General features: G+C 39.9%; 1 protein-coding gene across 3 annotated transcripts in view; it reads left to right on the top strand.

Annotated features, from left to right (window-relative positions):
• The first annotated feature begins 6,877 nt into the window (after window positions 1-6,877).
• Window positions 6,878-27,523, top strand: part of LOC106093533 (protein turtle) — a 479,313-nt gene continuing 458,667 nt past the window's right edge. For all 3 annotated transcript variants that reach the window (XM_059365881.1, XM_059365880.1, XM_059365882.1), the window contains exons 1-2: window positions 6,878-7,195; window positions 17,300-18,094. The gene's annotated coding sequence lies outside the window, so the exon portion shown is untranslated. The remainder of the gene's footprint in view (window positions 7,196-17,299; window positions 18,095-27,523) is intronic.

Raw genomic sequence — 27,523 nt, 5'->3', positions numbered from 1 at the left:
CGCCTTCTCCGAGGATGGTGAAATCCGTATCGTTTGGATGCAGGGCCATAACGGAGTAAGGGGGAATGAAAGGGCAGACGATTTGGCGGTGATGGCCAGAGGACTACCTTCAATGAAATTGGTTAACCCTTTCGGGTTGACGCATGCGCATGCAACCCTGTGGAACAGCGAAACGGTCGGTAGAACGGCAAAAATCCTATGGAAGGATCCAGATCGTGAGAAGACGAGACTATAATGAAGAGAAGATAAAATGAGGTCAGTATAGCTCTCGGTATTTTAACGGGACACATAGGACAACGAGCTCATTGATGTAAAATCGATGACGCAAATGATAGCATGTGTGGGGCATGCGGGGCAGATGATAAGACGTTGGAGACGTGGGAGAAACGAAGGGAAGAGAAAGAAGATAGGAGACCTCGTACCATATCCAGAGGTTATAAACGAACAAAAGAAACAGGAACAAGTAAAAAGGCATTACTTGTTCCTGTTCCATTTGGGAGGGCCCCACTTTGCATACCACCCACCACCTCCTGTATATAAGTTAATCACCATTCGTCATAATCCGGAGAAAAATATGAACCCATTGCAGCTATATTTAAATAAAGCCCCATTTGGACCAAACTCGGCACGGACGTCGAGTGCTCTAATAAATACAATTCACTGTTCAAGTTGTTAAAACATAATATTGGTCAATATGGCAGCTATATCAAAATATAGGCCAATCTGAACCATTTAGCGCATAGATGTTGAAAAGCCTAACATAGGTCACTATGCCAAATTTCAGCGAAATCGTATAATAAGTGCGCCTTTTATGGGCCCAAGACCTTAACACGAGAGAACGCTTTATATGACAGCTATATTCAAATATAGACTGATGTGCCTAACACAACTCACTGTGTCCCATTTATGCGAAATCGGATAATAAACGCTGCCTTTATTGGTCCAAGGACTAAAATCGGGAGATCGGTATATATGACAGCTATATCCAACTATAGACCGATCTGAACCATATAATTCACGGATGTCAAAAATCCTAACATATTGTAGGTCACTATGCCAAATTTCAGCTCAAGACTTTAGATCGGGGGATCGGTCTATATGGCAGCTATGTCGAAATATAGGCCGATGGGGGCCGGGTAATAAATGCTCCTTTTATGAGTCCAAGACCTTAAAACGGGAGATTAGTATATATGGCAGCTATATCGAAATATAAACAGATCTGAACCATATGGGAAACGGATGTCGGAATGAATGCTCTTTTTATGGGCCCAAGACCTTAAATCGGGTGATCGGTATATATGGCAGCTGTATCCAATTATAGGCCGATCTGGACCACACACAGTCGAGGAGACTAACGCAAAATATTGTGCCAAAATTGAGCGAAATCGGATATTAAATGTGACTTAATGCGCCTTAAACCGGAAGATCGGTCTATACGGGGGCTATATCAAGATATAGTCCGCTAGAACCCATCTTCGAAGTTAACCAAAAAAGGAATCTGTGCAAAGTTTCAGCTAATTATCATCATTTTTAAAGCCTGTATCGTGATTTCAACAGACAGGCGGACAGACGGACCCATGTACATCATCTTAGATACTTCAGGGTCAGAAATGGATATTGCAAACGGAATGACAAAATGAAGATACCCCCATCCTTTGGTGATGATTATAAAAATGGAGCACCAGAGCATGGGTGTGCAACAGCTATCCCTCACGCAAGCACGTATGTACCTTTGCGGGATTTTACCGCACCCTCCGTCGTAACCCCCCATCCTCAACCCGTCCACAAACAAGATCTCGCAGATCGCGAATGAATCGCCTCGCCAGAAAATATAATATGCGTCCCTGCAGACCCGGACATAAACAGAGCAAGTGCTCGATGGCCTCCTGCTCATCTTCATTAAGATAACGCTTGCAGAAGACATTGCGACCATGGCACAATTTCCGGCTATGACCCCTTTCAATGTAGACAGCGACCTCTAATCGGACGCCAGTAACGGCTTTGTCCTTCTCCGGTCGATGACACGCAAGAGCGCCTTAGTGGTCCGGCAACAAGCCGCCGAGTCACATCTCGCTCGACAAATGGCACAGACGAACCCCTTCTCTCGCATTCGTCCGCCCCTTCATTCCTCGGAATCTCTTCTTGTTCGGAAACCCATATCAGCATCACATCGTGAACGTTAAGCCAATCAAGAGCCTCCAAAGAAACCGCCACACACCTCGACCTCACCGCCTGGAGCACTACATACTGTCCACAAAATTCCTGAGTTTTGAGGGTGGTAGATCCCTCAACAGAATTTCTCTTGCAGCTATTGCAATGGCACAGATCTCTGCCTGAAAGACCGTACACTCATCTGATAGTCTCGAAAACGTACCGATGTTGAGTGCGTCGGAGTAGACCCCCAATCCAGTCCCTGACTCCATCTTGGAGCCATGATACAAGATCGAGATCTCGTCCCCCTTTTTACACAGCATTCGACATCCATTCATCCCAGGGGTAGTCCAAGTAGTCCTCAGATTTTAATATCAATTTCTTGCTTCACTTTCATAAACCGATGAAGTTAAACCCAAATTTCTTCCATCGGTTTTTTAGGGGATCTATTATTTTTTTTGGCAACAGTGGTTTAAATAGCTCACGCACGTTTCGTGTTTTGTTTCATCATTTAACCATGAATCGTCTTACATCCAGAAAAAGTCACAGTTTGGTGCGGTTTATGGGCTGGTGGCATCATTGGACCGTACTTCTTCAAATATGATGCGAATAGTAACGAAACTGTGAATGGTGAGCGCTATAGTGAGATGATAGCGTGAGTCACGTGATTCGTGAGTGTAAACCAAGTCAAGTCACGTGATCATGGGCTACAGTGATTGAATTAAAATTTTTCGTGAGTGAGTGGGTGAAATGTTTCGCACGACATAAATCATGACTCAGTATGGAAGAAGTAGACACAGTTGAATAATGAAGTAGACACCGTTAAATGAATAGATCGATGAAGTTACATATATCGTAATCAGATAAAATTTTTCTTTTGAATCAATTTCATTGGTTTCTGGTCATTAATGGACAAACACATACTTATTTTTCTTACATTTATGAAGTTTCTATAATAAATAAAACTAGTAAACTTTGTCATTTCCTAAGTCACTGTGCCCCATAGTCATATAATCAGTCATAATGAAAAGTAAAATTTCAAAGATACATTCGATTAAACGCAACAATAAAAACAACACTCAACCAACAATTCACACATTTTCAACTGACTGCACACATACCATTTCCCTTGCTTTCCCCGCAGTTGAGCGTGAAGTGGGCGCTCACATCATGTCATGTCACGGGGGTATTGCATTTCCACTGCAACGATGACGAGTGGTAAATGAAATGTTGTTGCTACTACATTTGACGTTACTGTCCGAGCGCAGTTATTCAATAGTAGTTACATATTGTGTTTGGTATTCAAGTGGTGGTAGTGGTGCTGGTGGTATCTTGTTCAGAGTTGTTGTAATCTCAGAAGAAAAAGTTGTTGTACAAGGTTTGTTGCAAGAACCCAAAACAAAACATCGCTGCATATACAACAATCAAAAAGCAACAGGTTTTGTGGAATAATGAGCATCGATAGATTATTTTCTAGTTAACCCGATGGTTGGAGAGTTTCAAAGAACCCAGAAAACATTTTGGCTTTCAACTATTCGGATAGCGAATAAAGCTTTGATAGGAAAAAGGAAATGACGGACTTATTGACAGAAAGTTTTTTTGACTTAATAGGTTGGTCTATATCACTGTACTACAGCCAATCTAGGGAAGTTAGGGTAAAGGTATTAGGTCAGCAAAGGAAAATCTCAAAAGGGTTTAAGGTTCTCTGGACAAACTTTTTTCAGGGTCCTTATAATGTGGCCTTAAACGGTTCTGAACCTTTAAGTAACCCAAAACACACAAAAATACTTAAAATTGAATGTAAATACCTAGAGGGGACGCCACACTCGAAAAACTTCCTAAAAACGGGTATTTAGATCGACCGATACTGTATGGGACTTAATTAAAAGATGTTCAACAGAGACATGAGATATCCAGGACCTTATTGAGGGTATTTTTTTTATCAGCAAATGCACATTTTTATACCCACCACCATAGGATTGGGGTATACTTATCTAGTCATTCCGTTTGTAACGCCTCGAAATATTCGTCTATTCCCATGGCAGCCGGTTGTACGTACCGGATTGGGCCGATGGAGTCTTTCTAGAATGGGGGTATACTTATCAAGTCATTCCGTTTGTAACGCCTCGAAATATTCGTCTATTCCCATGGCAGCCGGTTGTACGTACCGGATTGGCCCGATGGAGTCTGTCTTCGGCAAGGGCTGCCGCCTCAGTGTACAATAACAACGAGCGTGATGGGATTCGTTGTACGGACCCCACAAACCCCAGAATCAGCGAGCTGAATCTGGAAATAAACAGGGTAGTCAACGAATATAAACGGAATATGTGGCTGGAACACTTGTAGCAAATGTAACTTAGGCACCGGATTAGGCAAGCAGTGGTCTACTGTTAAGTCACTCTCAAACCCCGGTAGACGGGACAAAATGACCTCAGTCACTTTTGGCGAAATAACCGTGACTGAACCGAAGAGAAGCGCCAGGTTGTTCAACCGTCAATTTATTGTGCATCACTAGAGTGACAGGGCAAGGAGGAGAGCCATTCGCCGAATCCATGGTCTCCGCGCCGATGGACAGTTAATACAATTTACCGTGGACGAAGTTACGAATGTCATCCATGGCGCCAAATCAACCAAGGCGTTGGGCCCCGACGGAATCTCTACATTGGTGTTGAAGAATCTGGATTTGCCTGGGGTTGAGTACCTTACTACTGTCCTCAACCTGTCTTTGAACACTCTTATAGTTCCCTATTGCTGGAAAATGGGCAGAGTGATCCCGCTAGTGAAGCCTGGAAAGGACCCGAGTTTGGGGCAGTCGCACAGATCGATCTCCCTTCTCTCAGCAGTAGCAAAGACGCTTGAGGCATTACTCCTCCCGAGCCTCGTAGAAGAATTTCCATTCACCGAGCATCAACATGGATTCCGAAGACTGCATAACACAACAACTGCTTTGTCAACGTTCCGGGGGTGGGTTACTGGCCCAGCACCCCAATCGCATGGGTTTTGAGGGATTGCACATGTATACCTCGTTATGGCGAGCCGCTTACTCCAAGAGCCGACGGTGGTCCCCAGCCGCCCCTAACCTGGAAACAGACGCTGATGTTGGCCATTGGTTATTTGAAGGCGCCAATAAATCGCCTTGTCATCTCGAGTATCGTTGGCACTCAATAATTAATTAAGAGCCTGTCCCACCTGACTCCTCACTGAGACTCTCCTATCGAAAATCGCTGAATGCCTGCTGCCACATTTGCAGCTAATCCGCATAAAAAGGGGGGAGCTTTCCACCATCCATAACCCGTGGACACGCCTGGTAGCTTTCAGCAAAGCTTTCCGTGGTAACAATGGACACCACACAAGTCGGAGCTCAAAGTTCCAACCTCTGTGGTGCTCATAGTTACCCCGTGTCGGCCGGAATTTAGCTGCCATATAAAACGATCTCGGATCTTGACTTCTTGAGTTTCTAGTGTAATAACTTTTTTTTATGATCTTCACCAGATGTGCTAAATATAGTTCGAATCAGTCTATAACCTCATATAACTCCAATAGAATTGCAATTCTTATCCATTTACCCTTTGTTAGCTTATAAAGAGATACCGGGCAAAGAACTTCACAAATGCGAAGTTCTGCTCATCTTTTCCCCAAGAAATTTTTAAAGTGAATTTCTTGGCATACAAAACAACTTCAGTGCTAATAAAATCTGTTGTTATCATACCCATCCCAATTACATCCGCTTTTCAGTATTCACATGCTTTTGTTTATCTCTTCAAACTCTTACTCTCCCATGGATTTGTCATAATTATGGGTCAAAGGTTAAGCATTGCAATCATTTGCCAGAGTAAGGGTTAAAGGTTGTATTGGAAATAAACATAAACTAAAAGAACAACAACAATTGCCTTAGTAGCAACAACAGCAAACAGGTAACACACAACTAAAAAGTAACCACAAGGGAAAGAACAAAACAAACAACAACGACAACAACAACAAAATAATGAATGAAAAAAGGGTTTCTTCAAAGGCTTCATTCTCAAGAACAGTGCTGTGCTGTGCTACACACACACAATACAACACAACAATAACTTAAAACAACAATGGCTACAACAACATCAACAAAAACAACGAGTATGCAGCTTACAAAAAAAAGGAGTTCAGCCACTATAACTGCCAGCATCTTTAACAGGTTTTCCTCATCTGCCTTCTGAGTTGCTTAACAGTTATGTTAAATCAAAACAAACAACCAGATAAGAAGACAATGCCAAAGAGGAAATGAAAAAAAAAAACAAATGAGAGCAGCACTCACTCATGACAGACTGTGACAAATCTCCATCCTCTTAAGAGTGGCTTTCGTTAAGTGTGGAGAGTTGCTTGCCATCATCAGTCAGCGAGAGTTGTGGGGCCCACGAAATGAAGAAAATTGTTGTTTGAGAGTCGCGTAGTTGCCGCAGCCGCTGGGCAGCAAGCACACAAGCCACAACTAAAGAGTGAGGCTGAGGAAAACTTACTTAACCGGTTTCAGATTTTATTTTCTGTTGTTGTTAAGGTTCGCATAACTTCGCGCTGTTGTGAGAGCATAAGAGAGCATCCATGAAAGAATAACAACATCATTATTATCAAGTGCGGGCTCTCTCGCAGCTCTCTCAGACAGCCAAGCAGCCACTAGACTGGCCGATAGCACAGGTTCCTGTGTGTAAACTCAATACTCCCTAATTTAGTTCTCAGTTGTTGTGCTCGCCAAGCGAACGTGTGCGTTTTTCTTTTTGACGTCGTTGACGATACTCAAACCAAACAAAAATAATTCAAGAATCAAATCTCATAGTTTTCCCCGTTGGTGTGCGTTTAAAACGACGGTCGACATACACACACCAAAGGAAAATTATATTTTTTTCCTATCGAAAACAAAAAAAAAAAATATGGTTTGCAATGAAATTTTTGTTGAAATATAAAAGTGGTTGAATGAAAACAAAAAAAGAAAAGAAAATAATAGTGGTGGTTGCAAAAAAAAAAAAGTGAAAAACAACAACAACAAATTTCAAATTGGAATAATTGAAAGGTTAATTACACAGTTTCATGCTCATAGTACACCAGGTTAAAAAGAGAATGCAAAAAAAAAAGAAGAACAGGGTGACTGAAAATTCAAACAACCTAAGGATAAACGAATGAAAGCAATAAACAAAAAACCAGGGATGGTTGGCTACAAATTTAAAAAAGTGTATAAAAATCCCTTAACAATTTTTTTGTGTGCATGGCTTATTTCAGTTTCTCGCAATAAGAATTTTGTGTTAATGGGATTTTCGGTTGCTACTTTTTCCCCATCTCCTTTCTAATATGGACCACACCCGCCGCGCGCCTGTATATTTTGGTATATTTTTGCGAAAGCTCCCATAGCCAAACATCGCCATCCATCCATCCATCCATTCATACGCTCTTATAAGAAACACACAAAACACAACACGAAAAATTAACCATCAGAAGGCAGCAGCAGCACCAGCAGCAGCCGCCTTCAAAACAGCACATAAACAGCCCACCATGAGCGAAGACAAGACAGGACAAACAGTGTATAGGCATCACAAACTACAGAACAGAATGGCAGCAGCAGTGGTAGCAGCCAGCCAGCCATCCAGCCAGCATAAGTAATACAGCGTGGTGGGGACAAGGCTACATGCATGCGAAACAGAATCATTATGATGGTTATATACAGACATACGCCAAAGCATATCTACTTGCATATCTGTATGTACGTATGTAAGTGGCTACAAACAAACTTTGAAATACCAGTATTGGCATTTTTGCTGCTGTTTGTTTCGATTTCGAGTTTTCTGCTTAAAAAAGAAAACTTGAAACCACACTAACACATCTTGATGGGAAAAAAGGAATTGCCAAACGTTCTTTTCAGCACACTGCCATCCAGGCAAACAAGCATACATACATACAAACGAACAACCAAAGCCTAAGCAGAGAGCAGCATCATTATCACCTTCATTGACATTATGAACAACAGAACACAGCCCAGCTAAGAACGAGAAGAGAAATTCAACTCCCCAACAACACCACCCCACAACTAGAACGTGTATTTTTGCCCTTTTCTGTCATCCGTCGACGTTATCGCCTTCGTTCACATCCTTATATAGAACACAACCAATATTATACAAATTCACAGATCACAGCTTCCACACGAAAATCTACCTACCGACATACATACATACATACACATTTCTATACATCCATTTATTTTATGTTATGCTCGCACAAGCAAGCCTGCAAGAAGGAATCGTAGGAACAGCAGCAGCCGCAGCAGCAATCAGTCGCAGTCGCAGCAACAACATAACAGCCATTCGGCCATTGAGAAACTAAAATAAAAAAAAGACTCACTCACTCACACAAACACTCAGTGAGCTGTAGGGAAAAAGAAAACAAGATAACCTGACATTTTGCCATACAGACAGGCGCCTTATGTGTCAAACATTGATATTAACTCTATTAAAGTAGAAATAAAATCGTTCGGCTATCAGCATTTGCCAAAAAGGGGGTGACACACAAAGAGAGTCAGGCAAAAGCCAAATATGAGAGAAAAAATCTCTCAAAAAGAGAACGAAAGGATTTTTACTAACATCTCTCTTTGGGAATCGGCAACTATTGACAAAGTGAAACGGATTTAGAAGACAAACATAAAGAAGAGAGTATGTCAAGGAATATTTTTCTAAAGAGAGATTTGCTGTTCTTCATATTGGAGAGCCTGCACAATTTTTGTTTTTTAAACTAAAATCAACTTTGGTCTCAGTTTAATATGAATGGTAAATAAGTCTGCAAATGAATGCTTGCTCGGTTAAGGTGTGTACGTGTATGTAGGTGGATTCCTTGAAATTTTGCAGCTACACCCTGGGCTTTGCGACCTCTTCTCCACCTCTCTGCGAGCTGTTTGGCATTTCGAACAGCTGATATATTATTGTCATACAAGGTTGCATGTAAGGATCAAAATTGGCAGACACATGTTTTCCAAAAATTTGCGGCTATTCCCTGAACAATGGCCTTGCAATGTCTTATCTTGCAATGGGGAATCTAAAAACAGGCAATTTTTTATTAACAAGTGTTGTGACAGTTAAGACAGCTGACACACAAGCGGAGTAATGGCTACTAATGTAAGCTGTTTACTCTACACCAACACTGAGGTAATGGGTGCTATAACTTGGTGTATATATTGAAAACGCCCAGAGGGAAGAATTATAGGTCGGATAATAAGTATACCGATCGACTTTCACTTTCTGAGTAGTTATACGTGGATCTCAGAACGTATAACCATATTAATTTGAAGCCAGTCAGTTAGGTACAAATTAATCTGGTGAAAATTCAATTGGACAAGACAAGAGTTGAAGCCTCATTCCCCAAATTTGAATAATTGCGTATTATTCAAACGATCTTCACGAAATTTGTCATAGGACCTTTCATTGCAAAGGACATCATAGAAAATTCTTCCATATCAATATCGAAACTCAAAATTTGGCTTTACGATAAGAGACCTCCTTTATATAGCCAAGCTCGAATGTCATGCCACTACGTCGTTGTAGCCACATTTTCATGTAGAGGTGGCGATCCTCGTCAAGCTCGTATGGGGTAGGCGAGCAAGCTCGTTCCGGTCTTTACGAGCGATCTCCGCGGAAACATGATGGCCATTGGTTATTTGAAGGCGCCAATATCTCACCTTGTCATATCGAGCATCTTAGCACTCAGTATTTAAGCAAGAGCCGGTACCACCCGGCCTCTCACTGAGACCCTACACCCGATGCTGATTGTCCGCGACTGCAGTTGCAGCTACTCCGAAACATTCCACTATCCGCAACCTACAGACGTGCCCGGTAGCTCTCAGTTAAGTTTCTCGTGATAACGAAGAACACCACACAGATTGGAGCTCAAACTTCCAGCCTGTTTGATGCTCATAGTTATCCCGTGTCGGGATGCCACTACGCGACACCTCTTTGTAGAGAAGTTTTACGTGGCTAAGTGCTATCCACTTCATTATATAAAATTCCCATGGATATCGCTCGGTTTTCATTTTACATCAGTGTTGGGCACATGTGTTAGTCAGCCAAATATTTCTAAGCCCATGGGTTTATATGTGTGTGTGTATTTGCCCTCCACATTTCCAACATAATCCACCATAATCGGTTCGGATATCGGTTGGACTAGCGCAACTCTATGCTTTAAATTTCAGCCTAATCGGCTACAAAATACACGTTTTATGTACTTTGGACCTTAAATCAGCAGATCGGTCTATACGGCAGCAATATCTAAATAGGTTCCGCTATTGACAACACTCGGTTCGGATTTCGGGATGGCCTATCCCCCTCACTGTCCCAAATTTTAGCGAAATCGGTTTGTAAATGCGGCTTTTATTGGCTTAAGACCCTGAATCCGCAGATCGTCTTTATGGCAGCTATATCCAAATATGGTGCAATCTTCACCATACTCCATTCGGATATCGGGTGCCCTGCCTAATCCCATTCACTGTTCCAAATTTAAGCGAAATCGGATTACAAATGCGCCTTTTATGTGTTTAAGACCCAAAATAAGCAAATCGGTCTTCATGGCAGCTATATCTAAATGTTAACTGATGTGGACCATACTTGGTTTGTATTAGGTGGCTCAATTCAAATCACTGTTTAACAATTCACCGAAATCGGATCATAAATGCGTCTTTTACACCCGAAAGCAATCGATCGTTCTACATGGACCATACTCGCTTCGGATATTGGGGTCGAAGTACAACTCACTGTTCCAAATTTCAGCGAAACTGAATAATAAATGCGCTCTTAGCTTTTAAAACCTTTAGTAGGCATATCGGTCTATACCACAGCTATATCCGAGTACAGTCTGATATGGACCATACTCCATTCGAATAGGCCCAATGCAACTCGCTTTTCCAAATTTTAGTCAAATTGGGATATATATGCGGTTTTTATTGGCTTAAAAATCTGAATACGTATATCGGTCTATATGGTCGCTGTATACGAATATAGTCCGATCTCAACCATACTCCGTTCGGCTATGGGATTTCCTACTCCAACCCATTGTTCCGAATTTCAATCAAATCGGGTAATAAATGCGGCTTTTATGACGTCAAGACCTTAAATTAGAACATCGGTCTATATTTTAACCATTTCTATATCTGGTACGATCTCGACTATACTCCGTTCGGATATCGGGTGCCCTGCTGGAACTCGCTGTTCGAATTTTAATCAAATCGGTGCCTTTTATGAGCTTAAGACCCTTAATCAGCACATCGTTCTATATGGCAGATACATGTGAATGTGGTCTGATGGGGACCATACTTGGTTTGGATATGAGGTGGTTCAATCCAAAATCACTATTTCAACGAAGTCGGATAATAAATGCACCTTTTAGGAGCTTAGGACCCTAAGTCGACCGATTTGAACCATACTCGGTTCGAATAACGTGTGGCCCAATTCAACTCGCTTTTCCAAATTTCAGCGAAATCGGGTTTATAACCCGCGGCTTTTATTGGCGTAAAAACCTGAATCCGCAGATTGGTCTATGGATTCACATGTAGCTCGATTCGGATATAGGGTTCCTTACTTCAACTCACTACTTCGAATTTCAGTCAAATCGGGCAATTAATGCGCCTTTTATGAGCTCAAGACCACAAATCAGAACAACGGTCTATATGACAAATATATCCAAATGTGATTCGATTTTGCCCGTGTAATAACTTAACCTGCGTATTAAAGAAATACGAAACTGTCATAAAATTCAGCTCAATATCTCAATTCTTGAAGGCTGTTACGTGATAGCAACAAACGGAAGGCCAGGCGGAAGACGGACAGACCCACAAAAAATCACTTTGCCAAATTTTGGATATCAAATTCGTATTCCAGTCCAATAGACCTTTAATTTGAGTACCATATAATTCCACCAGACCTATGTGACCATTGGGGGTTTTTTTCAGGGAGGTGTCGGTCCCCTGGACTCTACACTACCAAAATCCTTTTCTTGTATTCTATTTCGAAAGGCTTTTATGTCCGTTGCCCACTAGGGCACTGGAGACTATTCCAGACCGATTGACATACAGATTAAGTGTGAGGCAGCCACTGCCGCTATGAGACTTATGGCGTTGGGAAATGGATAGAAGTAAGAAGCAGGTTATACAATCGCGGTATAATCAAGGCGACGAAAGGAAACCCGGATAGATTACAAGAGGTTTCCGATATGACACTTGAGGTCGAGTGCGAGACATTGCCGCCAGAGGCACAGTCTTGGATTATCGAAACTCTGGTATAGCCACCTGGAAGTTCATGCTACAAAGATGGCTCAAAGCTAGAGGACAGTGTGGGCCTTGGGTCTACATTGATAACCCAGGGACTGAGATCTGTTTTCGAATGCCTGGCCATAATACAATCCTGCAGGCAGAGATCCAGGCGATCATAGAATGCGCGAGATGGTGTGTTTTTCACGCGAGGACATCGAGTGTGAACATTTTTTTGTATACTAAAATGGCCATCAGAGCAATAACAACCAGAACAGTACGATCACGAACAGTCTTGGGTTCTAAGAAGGAGATTAACGCCTTCTCTGAGGATAGCAAAATCCGTATCGTTTGGGTACCGTGTCATAGCGGAGTAAGTGGAAATGAAAGAGCAGACGATTTGGCAGTGAAGGCCAGAGGACTGCCGTCAATAAACTTGGATAACCTGAAGCCTTTCGGGTCGACACAGTCCGAGTTAAGGGCGTGGTCGACGAACCCGCATGTAACACTGTGGAACAGCGAAACAGTCGGTAGAGCGGCGAAAATCCTGTGGACGAGAGGACGAGGAGTGATCTTGGACAGGAAACTGAATGGGAAGTGTCACATTCAAGAGTGTCCTTAGAAGGCTCAAGGGGGTTTGAAATGGGGCCTGAATCTGAGGATAGTCCACTGACTCTTCAGGAGCAGGATTAGACCAATACTTACTAACGGCGCACTAGTTTGATGGACTATGACAGAGAAAAAGTGGAACGTAAAGATAATGCAAAAGGTTCAGAGATCATGTTGACTTGGCATAGGTGGAGCGATGGGAACCACGTCCATTAAGGCAGATATCCGAGACTATTTTAGTTATCCGATCCATTGACATACAGTTTAAGTGTGAGGTTGTTGGCATAAACTTGTGTAACCCGAAGCTTTTCGGGTCGACGCAGTCCGAGTTAAGGGCGTGGTCGACGATGGCGAATGTAACCCTGTGGAACAGCGAAACGGTTGGTAGGACGGTGAAAATCCTATGGGGTAAACCGGATCGTGAGAAGGCGAGGCTATTACTGAAAGGAAGATAGAAGGAGGTCAGAATAGATTTCGGTATCATAACTGGACACATAGAATTACGAGCTCACTTATACAAAATCGGAGTGGGAAGTTATAGCATGTGTAGGGCATATGGGGAAGATGATGCGACGTTTGAGCATTTCCTATATCCATGCCTGGCTTTCGAGGCTAAAAGACACCGTACTTAGGTGCGCAATACCAGACATGAACCAACTTAGCGACGTGGTATGAAAATAAGGATTTTTAAATGAGATTTTCTTTTTCGAGGCTACTTTTAGAATTCAGAGCTCAAAACTAGACGATTACTGCTTATATGTATGCCCATAGTAGCATGGGGAGGATTAATATACGCACCCTCTTTTGTACCTAATCCAACATTATCTGGTCCAAATGGGTTCATAACCTGATATAGCTGCCATACAAACTGATGTGAAATTTTGAATCCTGAGTTTGTAGGGCACAATTATTCCTAGATTTGCATATAATTTTGGAGTTGTTATTTTTCTATGACTTCTAACAGCTATGACAAGTACGGTCCATATCGGTCTATAACGGCATATAGCTCTTATACATATGCGGTCCGATCGGTCCAGCATATTCGGTCCGGCCATACTTAATACTTAAGTTCGAAGATCTTTATTGGACTTTATTTTTATATAGCCCCCATATAGACCGATCTCCAAAAAAAATTGTCTTAGACCCAAAAAAGCCGCATTTATTATCTGATTTTGTTGAAATTTGGCGTAGAGAGTTTGGTTATTTGCCTCAACATTCATGCTGACTATGGTTGAGATTGGCCATTATTTGGATACAGCTGCCATGTATACAGATCCCTCTAAATAAGGTCTTGGGGATATAAAAGACGCATTTATTACTCATTTCCGCTAAAACTGGGCTCAAAGAGTTATGTTAGGATTCTCGAAATCCGTGTTGAATTTGGTTCAGATAGGATAATGTCTTGATGTATCTCCCATTTAGAGCGATCTCCCGTTGTAAGGTTTAAGGACAATAGAAGCCGCATTTATTATCAAATTTCGCTTAAATATGGTACCGAGATCTAGGTTAGACCTTTCGTCGTCCGCGCTGAGTATGGTTCAGAATCAGGCCATATTTGGATAAATCTGCCATCAGGGACGTAGTCAGAATTTAATTTGGGGGGGGTTGCATTTCAGAACTACAACACAATAAAATAGGTACGTCTATGCGAAGCGCTAATATTCGAAAATAGGAATTATTTGTTTTTTTTTTTTTTGGTGGGGGGGGGGGGGGGGGTGGTTTTGGGTGCTCGTTCAGATAGGACAATGTCTTGATGTATCTCCCATATAGAGCGATCTCCCGTTGTAAGGTCTAAGGACAATAGAAGCCGCATTTATTACCAGATTTCGCCTAAATATGGCACTAAGAACTAGGTTAGACCTTTCGTCGTCCGCGCTGAGTATGGTTCAGAATCAGGCCATATTTGGATAAAGCTGTCATCAGGGACGTAGTCAGAATTTAATTTGTGGGGGGGTGCATTTTAGAACTACAACACAATAAAATAGGTACGTCTATGCGATGCGCTAATATTCGAAAATAGGAAATATTTTTTTTTTTTTTTTTTTTTTTTTTGGGGGTGGATGTTTGTGGGTGCTGAAAAATTTTTCTGTTCGTCTCACCAGGATTCGAACCCAGGTGTTCAGTGTCATGGGCGAACATGCAACACCTCTGCACTACGGTGACCTCCATGTGACTTCTCACATATCAATGAGTGCACTCCGATTCAAGTTTAAGCTCAATGATAAGGGACCTCCTTTTTATAGCCGAGTCCGAACAACGTGCCGCAGTGCGACACCTCTTTGGAGGGAAGTTTTACATGGCATAATACCTGACAAATGTTGCCAGCATTAGGAGGGGAAAACCCTCGCTGAAAATTGAAACCTCTGCGCTACGGTGACTGCCATGTGCCTTCTCACATATCAATGAGTGCACTCCGATTCAAGTTTAAGCTCAATGATAAGGGACCCCCTTTTTATAGCCGAGTCCGAATAGCGTGCCGCAGTGTGACACCTCTTTGGGGAGAAGTTTTACATGCCTCACAAATGTTGCCAGCTTTAGGAGTGGTAAACCCCCGCTGAAAATGTTTTCTGTTGGTCTCGCCAGTATTCGAACTCAGGCGTTCAGCGTCATAGGCGAACATGCTAACCTCTGCGCTACGGTGACCTCCATGTGGCTAAGTCATTATTTGTGCAAAACTAGGAGAACTGCTCAAAGGACGAAAGGATATTACCAGATTGACCTCTAATATTAAACCCCTTTTTTAAGGGATCAGATCAAATTTTGAGGGGTTGCAAACGCTTAAGGCATATCTCCGATTCTATGGCGATGTAAAAAAGAAGAATTTGTGGTTTTGGAAAATTTTTCCACCATTCAGTTCCACCTCGCCACATGCCATTTATCTGTCACAACCGGCTGAAAGAACCAACCTTGTTTTTTCATTTTGATATTTACTTTCAAGCATTTTTGTTAATGCCACAACAAAATTCTGCCTTAACCTAACCTCACTATAAGGAGGAAAAAACAATGTCGAGTTGAAAAGGACAAAGAATCAGCTGCAAGATGTCAAAAAAGGCCCATATGCTCTTACTCTGTTCGACTTGTGTCCCAACAAAGTGACAGGAGAGCATTAATTCGCTCTAAAATCTGGGTGTACTACTGCTGCAGTCTGGCCAAAAATAAAAACCAAAGGAAGGCTGTTTTTTTTTTTGTTTTTTTTTTTCAAAAGTCACTTCCAACATAACCTTGCTCTGGGAGAGTGAATAGGCAAGAGCGCGAAGGCATATAAAAGAGAGCCATAGCACAGAGAATTGACAGGACTTGTGTGTGTGTGTGTGTGGTGTAGAGCAAACAGGCATTGGAGCACAACAGCACAAGTGTGCGAGACGGAGAGCCATAGAATTTTGAGGCGAATTTGTTGAAATTAAAATTGGAGACATACACACCGTACTGGTGGTGCCTCAAAAAGGACATGCCAAAGCATTTAGGCAGAGTGTAGACGACGGTGATGTAAAAAAATAACATCGAAACGGAATGCAAACGACGGATGGAGCGTAAAAATTAAATTGTGTGTCTGGTCATAAAAATAGTGTAATTTCAAGAAATATATGGCACCATTGAAAGCTTTTCTAGAGTAAATAGAATTACTTTTTTTTTAAGGAATATTTGCTGTAAGTGTTGCCTTGGTTAGATGGTTTAGCGTTTCTGTGTTTCCGTTTTTTTTTTTGCATTAAAACATGACCTCTACGAAAATTGAGTCACGTGCAAAAAACAATATTGAAAGAAATTCTATCCTCGGAGTGTAGTGCCCCTGCTGCGGAGGCTGTGAGTGAGTCCCTGTGTGTGTGTGTGTCAAGTGAATCTGAGTGTGGTGTGCTGTGCGTGTGTGGAAGAGTATTTATGAAACAAACAAAAAAACAAGCCAACAAAAAATGAGAAACATTTCAGTGCTTAAAAGAGTCAAAGGGCGTGGACCATGAATTAAATTCCATTTAAATTAAGAATTTGCGATAATAAACAATTTAGTGAAATATAATGAGAACTTGTTGGGGGGGAAAATAATAAGGAAAGATTTTATAATTAGTTGGCTATATGTGTGGGGTTAAAGTTGTTAAGCCAAGCCATCCTTGGTTTCTTTTCTTCACCACTAAAACAAAGCCCTACAATTTTTCAATTTTTCTTTATTTTATTCATTCTCTTTTTGAATCCGGTGTTTAGAAATTTAGTTTTGTGCCTTTTAGCAGGGAGTTTATGTTACCTATTTTCATTTCCTTCCCCCTCTGTAACCATCAATTCCTCTCATTATATTTGCAGTGAGACAAACACCTACGTTTATCCATCATTTAACCTTTAAGCAAGCATAGAGGGAAAAATTAAGGAACACACCAAGCAAAAAGTGTAAGCAAACACATCCTTAGCCATCAACGAATAATAATAAAACCGGGAGTAAAGCCATAAAAACGAAAGCAGCAAAAATAACATCCCGTTAAAGTAATTGAAACATTCGCCAAAGAAGTGTAAAACGAAACAAAACGGAAGGTGGAAACAAACAAACAACAACAACAGAAAAAAACCTATAAAATTAACAACAACCTCATACTCCTCCCATACCATTCCGCAAGGAATTCATGGCAAAGTGTCGTTTTTCGGAAAAGTGCAAACAAAAAAGTAATTAAAAGTCCGGCGCAACAAAAAAAGCAAAGGCATTGCCACAAATTTTTAATTATCGACATAAAACAAATGTCATTTCACAAGATGACCTCTCAAGTGTAACATCCCAAGTGTAACGTGTTCCAAGCTAAAGCCCCCAAACCGTAAAGAAAAATTTGTCATACTTAAAAAAAATAGGTGTCTTAACTTGCTGGAGAGAAAAAAAAGAAGGCAGCATAAGTGTTTGTAATTGTGAAATGTCATAAGAGAAATTTACTGCCTAGTGCCTGTAAAGATTTGAAGTTTTGCTCATTGTCATTGGTGCCCACAAACGTAAAGCAAGTCCCAACACTTTGTGGGAAAATTCTTTATTTCAACTTGCCCCATCTTCCAAGAGCGACTAACAAACAACAACTAATTGCATGGTTTCATTCATTGGATTATGATCGTTATAAAAAGGTGAGTACCAACATGCTATTTGGAAAAATACTATGCTAGAGAAAGTGAACATAGGTGTTTATAAACTTAAAAAAATTTTTTCCAAAATTTTTTTTTAAAAATTTTTAATAGTGGTGTTTTGAGATTGAGCTGAATGAAATGTGTTCTGGAACGAAATGTACTTTTTATACCCTCCACCATAAGATGAGGGTATACTAATTTCGTCATTCTGTTTGTAACACCTCGAAATATGCGTCTGAGATCCCATAAAGTATTCCTATCGTCTAGACGTTCTGAGTCGATCTAGCCATGTCCGTCCGTCCGGAAGTCTTTTTGAGATTGAGCTGAAAGAAATGTGTTCTGGAACGAAATGTTCTTTTTATACCCTCCACCATAGGATGAGGGTATACTAATTTCGTCATTCTGTTTGTAACACCTCGAAATATTCGTCTAAGACCCCATAAAGAATGTATATTCCTATCGTCTAGACGTTCTGAGTCGATCTAGCCATGTCCGTCCGTCTGTCTTTCGAAAACCCGCCAACTCTTGAAGGAGTAAAGCTAGCCGCTTGAAATTTTGCACGAATACTTTTTATTAGTGTAGGTCGGTTGGAATTGTAAATGGGCCAAATCGGTCCATGTTTTGATATAGCTGCCATATAAACCGATCTTGTGTCTTGACTTCTTAAGCCTCTAGAGAGCGGTTGAAATCGGTCTATAACCAGATATAGCTGTCATATTAACCTATCTGGGGTCTTGACTTCTTGAGCGTCTAGAGTCCGTCCGTCAGTCTATCTGTCGAAAGCACGCTAACTTTCGAAGGAGTAAAGCTATCCGCTTGAAATTTTGCACAAATACCTTCCATTAGTGTAGGTCGGTTCGGATTGCAAATGGGCTATATCAGTAAATGTTTTGATATAGCTGCCATACAAACCGATCTTGGATCTTGACTTCTTAAACCACTGGAGGGCGCAATTCCTATCCGATTTAGCTGAAATTTTGCACATCGTGTTTCGATATAACTTCCATCAATTGTGCTAAGTATGCTTTAAATCGGTTTATAACCTGATATAGCTCCCATATAAACCGCTTTTGAATCTTGAATTCTTGAAGCACTAGAGGGCGCAATTCTTATCCGATTTGCTTGAAATCTTGCATGAGGTGTTTTGTTATGACTTCTAACAACTGTGTCAAATATGGTTGAAATCGATCCATAACCTGATATAGCTGGCATATAAACCGAACTGGGATCTGGGACTTCTTGAGCCTCCAGAGGGCGCAATTCTCATCCGATTTGGCAGAAATTTTGTACAACGGCTTCTCTCATGACCTTCAACAAACGTTTCTAATATGGTCTGAATCGATCAATAGATTGACACAACTCCCATATAAACCTATCTACCGATTTTGCTTCTTGAGCCCCTACAAGGCGATATTCTTATCCGAATGAACTGAAATCTTACACAATGACTTCTACAATGTTCAGCATTCATTTATCGTCCGAATCGGACTAGGATATATACTCCAACAATTCAATATTCAATATTATTTGTTTGCCTAAAAAAAGATACCGCGCATAGAACTCGACAAATGCGATCCATGGTGGAGGGTATATAAGATTCGGCCGGGCCGAACTTGGCACGCTTTTACTTGTTATGATTATTTTTATTTTCTTTCAAGATCATTCTAAAATATTGTAGTGATATTTCATGTTCATTAGATTTTTGACACTTTTTCATTAGAAGTTGATTGATAAAATATTCTAAGCTAATGTAGTCGGTCTATTGTTATTCCTCAATAGCCTATCTCTCTCTCATATCCATGCAGTTCAACTGGCAACTGGCAGCAATGTACATTCTCGTACCATTTTGATGATGGGATGAAAGATCTCAATCTATCTCGATTCATTGCTCGTAACTCTTTCAATGCCTGAAAGAAAAAAGATGCCAGTATCTTATTCCTACTATGACTTAGTGCCGGACATTGGCTACATATAACTATCCTCCGCGCAGTCAGTTCCCTGACACCAGCAGCAGACATCGTCACTTCTAATGTCATATGTGTGCTTAGCCTATTATGTTCTGTTATTATTCCAATAACTGTTCCTACAAAGAAAAATTAGAAATCGTCTTCAATCACGAAATGAATTGCAAATTTGCCCATGAACATTCCATTAAGGAACAGGGACAAACTTCTCACATATCAATGAGTGCAGTCCGATTCAAGTTTAAGCTCAATGATAAGGGGCCTCCTGTTTATAGTCCATTGATAAGTATACCGATCGACTCAGAATCACTTTCTGATTCGATTTAGCTATGACGGCCTGTCTGTCTGTCCATGTTAATTTGTTTACAAACTACAGATAGCAATTTTAAAATTTAGTATGGCCGTGTTTTTCGGCCTAGAGACGAAGCCTATTGAAATTGGAAAAAATGGGTTCAGATTGGATATAGCTCCCATATATATGTTCGTCCGATTTCCAGTAATGCAAATGCAAATTTAATAATGCAATAAAATGGTCATTTGTTAACCGATTCTCTCGAAATTTGGCAGGAAGGATTTGTTACGTCACCACCGAGTCTGATCTAATAATGGTATGAATTTTGTATATTATATGTACCACGTTTGCAAAATGTCCACTAATTCATCTGCACCGAACTCGCCTCTCAATAGCTCCATTGTTACGCGTGCTGTGTGGCATGTCCAAGTCCAAGCTCTTGCATTTTCGGCAAAAAAAAATTGGATATCATCTCACGACAGCACTCACCATTCGCAGTTACGTTCCGATTCGCATCATCTATGAAGAAGTACGGTCCAATGATGCCACCAGCCCATAAACCGCACCAAACTGTAACTTTTTTCCGGATGTATTGGTAGCTCTAGCTTAGCTTCTGGCTGATTTTCACTTCAAAATCGACAATTCTGCTTATTCACATACGCATTGAGCCAAAAATGAGCTTCGTCGTAAAATGGATGAAGCGCTCGTTGAGCCTTCTTAACAAGCAGTTTGATAATAAAATTCAATAATTTGCAATCGTTATTCGTTTGTAAGACCATTCATGGTTAAATTATAGACCAAACTGAAGATGTTTGACAGTGAAACCAGTGTTGCCAAAAAGACAATGGCTCAAAAAATCACCCTCAAGCTCCCATTTTTCACTCATAGGGTACGTGTAGGATATTATATAGTCGGCACCACCTGACTTTTGACTTTCTTTATACGTACTTCTGTTAATCTCTTGGAAACCAACGATTCATGTTGTTTGCAGCTTGTTACAATAACTATCGTAACGAAGTCTTTAAAAAATCATCGTTTTACTCCAGTTTATTCATATTAGAGATCTGCGCGAGATATTTTGTGTAGCTACTCATGAAGTTTTGTTTAGTCCAACTGCCAAGGCGAACACCAAAGTGGTCAAGCAATTGAGGTGTCTAAAAAAGAAATGTTAAACAAAAAAACACAAAATGGTTTTAGATAAACATCTAGAAGACGTAAGCATTTGCCTTAGATCTTTGCATCGCATATTGAAGGAAACTTTAATGATGAGAATGTTGTATGTCAGTTGCGTGGTCGTATATAGCCAAAATAGAACAACAATTAGATCGCGATGGTCAACATCAAATATTTGTTAAACGATTGAAAAATTGCTCGGCAGAGAAGGATTTGCCAGCAATTAAGAAAATTTGTTTGAAAAATAAATTTTTCATAATAGCAATATTAAATTTACACATTAAACAAAGTTTTGTCTATCGTTGGCCACTATTGTTATTATTTTACAATTTTGGCATTTTACAATTCGTGCAATAATACTACTTAGCATAAATCAATAACTGGCGTCGCAGTATTGCTCTGCGCCTATGTAAATGTAGCATAATTTAAAAAAATGAATTGACGATGCTCAGAGTTAAATTCATTTTGAAATTAATCTCTATGTCTAATAGAAGGTTCTAGATATTGATATAACAAAGTGTAGTTCGTGGCATTTAATATATTTATGACTTTAGTTTCGTTTAGTATTGTATGATTGAAATGTGTTATTCTTAGGTCACGATATATTGGACAGATGCCTATAAAATGTAGTGGTATTTTCGGGATCTGCAACTTGAATGCAAATAATGCTTATCCCATGGGCATACGTTCTGAAACAACGGGTGTTCAAATCTAGCAAACCGCTTCTAGTTTTTATAATCAAACTTGAAGCACGAGATGAACAATTTTCTTATAAATTTAAAGTATGCCTGTGTTCCAGAAGACGGGGGTAAATATCGCGTAATTGAAAGTCGACTGCGTTTGCATGAAACTTATTGTAGTCCTTCATCTTAAGAAGATCTTTTATGTCGTTTGAGAATTTACGTAGTGGTATCTGAATGCTGGGGGTTGAGAAATCTTCAGAGTCACATATATTTGAAGATTCATTTGCCCAGAACACCTTTAGTTTGATTATTTTCGTTGCCAGTATATGAGGTTATCTATGTGGACTAACCCTAAGTATCTTGCTGATATAATCAAAAAGCATCCTCAGAGTTGTCACAAATAAAGAGTTAAATCCAGTCTCGAGGTAAAGTACATAGCTGGGAGTATTAACCGTTCAATACAACATTTTCTTTATAATAAAACCTAAATAACTTTTCAACATCATCAAATCGCTTGAAACTCCAAACTTTTCCGTATAGAACATAATTGATCTGGAACATGCTTCAAATATTTTAAGTTTATTGTTTTTAGATATTTTAGAGTTGCTTAAATGTTTTGATCATGAAGAATTTATTGCCACCTTCGAATCAGAGAGTTTGTTCCTTAGATAATCCATAAAAAACAAGTTGTAGCAAATATCTACACCGAGATATCTATGGGTATTTACTATCACAATATCTTTATCTACTAACCTCCACTTTGGGTGAGATGCAATCCTTGGGCCCTTACGGGAACACAACAATCTTGGACTTGAATAAATTAATTTTCAAATTACATTTTACACAATAGTCCTGTAAGGAATTGATCATTTCCCATAAACCAGCAGGAAAATCGGACAAAATCGCAATATCGTCCTCATAAAGCAAAACTTTAATGATTAAAATTCGCAACATTCGTTCACATATAATGAAAACAGTATTAGACTCAAAATACATCCCAGTTTGATACCTGATTTCACTGAAAAATAATCCGACAAAATTCTTATGATTTTTGTTGAGAGGCCAAGAATCGCGAGTTTGAAAAATAGACAACTTCTAGGTATGAAATCGAAAGCAGAAGAAAAGTCAACCACAAAATCGCGTAAGTTAATTTGTTATTCAAATTGTTAAGATATACAATGTCCAATAAGTTGAAAATATTGTCTACAGTAGAGTACTTCCTCCTAAATCCCGCCTCATAGTCATTCAAAATGCTTCTTCTCGCAAGCCAGGCATTTATTCGATTCAGTAGTATTCCATTGAAAATCTTACCTATAGTATGCATACGGGACAGGCCCTTGTAATTAGATGCTAGTTTAGGATTCCCCTTCTTGTATAACAGAAGTAAAAATGATTCCCGGAAAGGGAATGGAATCGATTCCTTTAGGAAAACGTAGTTAAAAACCCTCAACATAATGTTCAAAAAGATTCGGGGAGCATATTTATATGATTCATAAGGAATTCCATCCTAACCAGGTGATTTATTATCCTTTAGATTAGATATTACTGAGCTCAGTTCAAAAAATTCTATACGAGAGTCTAGAAAAGCATCCACATTAAAGGTCATACACCAATCCATTAAAGAACAATTTTCGGGCATTACAAAAATGTTACAAAAGAGAGTTGGGTAGTCATTTATGGTATTTTCACTTTTACTGCAGCGAATCTGATTCTTCATTGAATTGGCTAACGACCATCAATCCTTACTATTTCTCAATGTGTCTAACATCTCTAAATTCCTATTATAATGTTCAATTTTTCCCAGCACATGTTTTCTGAAATCTCCCTGGTTTCGGCGGTTTGTCGGTTTCTATATACCTTTAGATTCCAGTCAAACCATTCCTGCTTTCGTTCAAAGTATTTCTTATTCCGTGGTATTTTGTTCGCCTGTCTTACATCAGTGGTTATATCACAAATCATATCCTCACATCCGGTAAAAACTCGTTCTCACTGCAGAAATTCATAATATAGATGACATATGATGAGGAACTGCACCTATCTTTCCAGTAGAGTCTTACTAATGAAATCGGCCTGTCATGTTGATATTCCGAGCATGGTAAATTAATTTTCAATGATAATGTCATATGGACCGAATAAGGTTTTGTTAAAACAGTAAATTCATCAACAAACTGAAGTAGATTCGGCGAACTTCTGCAGTAGTCAATTACTGAGTTAGCCACTATTTTATCCCATTTGTATACCCAATACCGAAGGATGGGGGCAAATTTATTTTGACATTCCGTTTGCAACACATCGAATATTCTTGATCAGCGTAAAATCTAAGACGATCTGCCAATGTCCGTCCGTCTGTCCTTCCATCTGTCTGTTGAAATCAATCTACAGTCTTAAAAAATAGAGATATTGAACTGAAACTTTGCACAGATTCTTTTTTTTTTTTTTGTCCATAAGCCGGTTAAATTCGAAAATGAGTTATATCGGACTATATCTTGACATAGCCCCCATATAGACCGATCCACCGATTTAGGGATCCGATTTTACTGAAATTTTGGATAGTGAGATGTGTAAGGTCCTTCGACATCCTTCGTCAAGTTGGCCCAGATCGGTCCAGATTTGGATATAGCTGCCATATAGACCGATCTCTTGATATAGGGTCTTAGGCCCAAAAAAGCCACATTTATTATCAGATTTTGCTTAAATTTGGGACAGCGAGTTGTGTTAGGCCCTTCGACATTCTTCTTCAATTTAGCCCAGATCGGTCCAGGTTTGGATATAGCTGTCATATAGACCGATCTCTCGATTTAAGGTATTTGGGCCCATAAAAGGCGTTTTTATTGTGCGATGTCGCCGAAAGGACTAAGGGTTAAGTTAAGTCCCTCAATATATTTCTGCAATTTGGCATAGATCGATCAAGATTTGCGTATAGCTGCCATATAGACCGATCTCTCGATTTAAGGTTTTGGGCCCATAAAAGGCACATTTTTTGTCCGATGTCGCCGAAATTTGGGATAGTTAGTTAAGTTATGTCCCTCGACATATTTCTGCAATTTGGCCTAGATCGATCAAGATTTGCATATAGCTGCCATATAGACCGATCTCTCGATTTAAGGTTTTGGGCCCATAAAAGGCGCAGTTATTATCCGATGTCGCCGAAATTTGGAATAGTGAGTTAAGTTATGTCCCTCGACATATTTCTGCAATTTGGCCCAAATCGGTCCAGATTTGCATATAGCTGCCATATAGACCGATCTCTTGATTTAAGGTTTTGGGCCCATAAAAGGCGCAGTTATTGTCCGATGTCGCGGAAGTTTGGGACAGTGAGTTAAGTTATGTACCTCGACATATTTCTGCAATTTGGCCTAGATCGATCAAGATTTGCATATAGCTGCCATATAGACCGATCTCTCGATTTAAGGCTTTGAGCCCATAAAAGGCGCAGTTATTGTCCGATGTCGCGGAAATTTCGGATAGTGAGTTAAGTTATGTCCCTCGACATATTTTTGCAATTTGGCCTAGATCGATCAAGATTTGCATATAGCTGCCATATAGACCGATCTCTCGATTTAAGGTTTTGGGCCCATAAAAGGCACATTTTTTGTGCGATGTCGCCGAAATTTGGGATAGTGAGTTAAGTTATGTTCCTCAACATATTTTTGCAATTTGGCCTAGATCGACCAATATTTGCATATAGCTGCCATATAGACCGATCTCTCGATTTAAAGTTTTGGGCCCATAAAAGGCGCATTTATTGTCCGATTTTGCTAAAATTTGGGGCAGTGGGTTGTGTCAGGCCCTAGATCAGGTTTGGCCTAGATCGATCAAGATTTGCATATAGCTGCTATATAGACCGATAACTCGATTAATAGTCTTGGCCCCATAAAAGGCGCACTTATTGTCAAATTTTGCTAAAACTTGGGGCAGTGGGTTGTGTCAACATTTTTCTGCAACTTGGCCCAAATCGATTTAGATTTGGATGTAGCTGCCATATAGACCGATATCTCGATTTAAAGTCTTAGTCCCATAAACCGCCTATTCATAGTCTGAATTCACTGAAATTTGACACTGTGACTTATGTTATGCTCTTCGACATCCGTATCGTATATGATTCAGATCGGTTTATTTTTTGATTAGCTTCTAAAAGGACCAATATTTTGTTATACACAATTGAACGATGACTTGTACATATTGGTATTTGTTCGATATTTCGATATAGCTGCTATGGATCATAAGTTATGCATTTTTCACCGGGTTTTGACGAAAGGTGGTTTACACATATACCCGAGGTGGTGGGTATCACCTCGCATATGTCAAAAGAAAAGCTCCTTTTTTGTGGTAAAGAATATGAACTAACTCAATAGCCATCATTACCAAGTGTGCAAATGCAAATTTAAAATTGATGAACAGGGACAATCTCTTCACATATCAATAAGTGCTGTCCGATTCAACTTTAAGCTCGTCCCAAATGTAAATCAGGCGAAGAAAAAAAAATGTCTGCAAAATTTTTTTTATAAATGAGCTGAAGCTTTGTCTCGTCGTTATTAATAATAGCAAATGAGTATGGCTTGATTGACAAGGCCAAGTCGAAAAACGAATTCTCTATCTGATATGATATTTAAAGGCCTTTTGTAACGAATGTACATACAGGTGCTTAAAACCCCTAGCAAAGTGCCATGTACATATGTCATGAGAACATAGCCCACACAAAAATTCATTGACATTTTTAATTACCACTCTGTTAACATTTAATGCAGATAACATAGCTTTTCTGTGAATACTAACTTACTAAAAACGAAATGGAAAAGAAAATTACATAGTTATGTCATACTTATTAATTATATATTCCAAGTATGATGCACAATGTTATGATGTCTGTAGCACTAAATGAGTGACGACATTATAATAACAACTATGGTTTTTTTTCCCTAAACCCAACCAGCCCCTTTTGCCTTTATGTCTGGCTCGTTGATGACTTTGATGGTTCTTTATATCGCCCCCCTCGTGCAATGTAATTGCTTTGAGTTGCATTAAATAGGTCTTATTCGGGGCAAATCGTAATGACAGACATACGACAAATGTCCGCGACATAGGGCAGAGACAAAAGCGAAATCAAACAAAAAAACATGAGAAAAAATTACAAAACCATTATTTCTACTTTTACATTTTTTTTTGTTGAAAATTACATTGAAAGAAAGACTGGCTTAAAAATCGAAAGGGAGTCCCAGTGAAAGGGGGGCAAAGTGGAAAGTGATGACAACACAAAACCGAGTTAAACATTTTATAGTTTATATGGACCACTGTGCAGTTTGTTTTGTCTCTCATC

The sequence above is a fragment of the Stomoxys calcitrans genome, chromosome 3 (assembly GCF_963082655.1).
Source record: "Stomoxys calcitrans chromosome 3, idStoCalc2.1, whole genome shotgun sequence".
NCBI lineage: Eukaryota > Metazoa > Arthropoda > Insecta > Diptera > Muscidae > Stomoxys > Stomoxys calcitrans.
The sequence above is the reverse complement of the archived record's forward strand: the minus strand, read 5'-3'. Positions and strand labels throughout refer to the sequence as shown.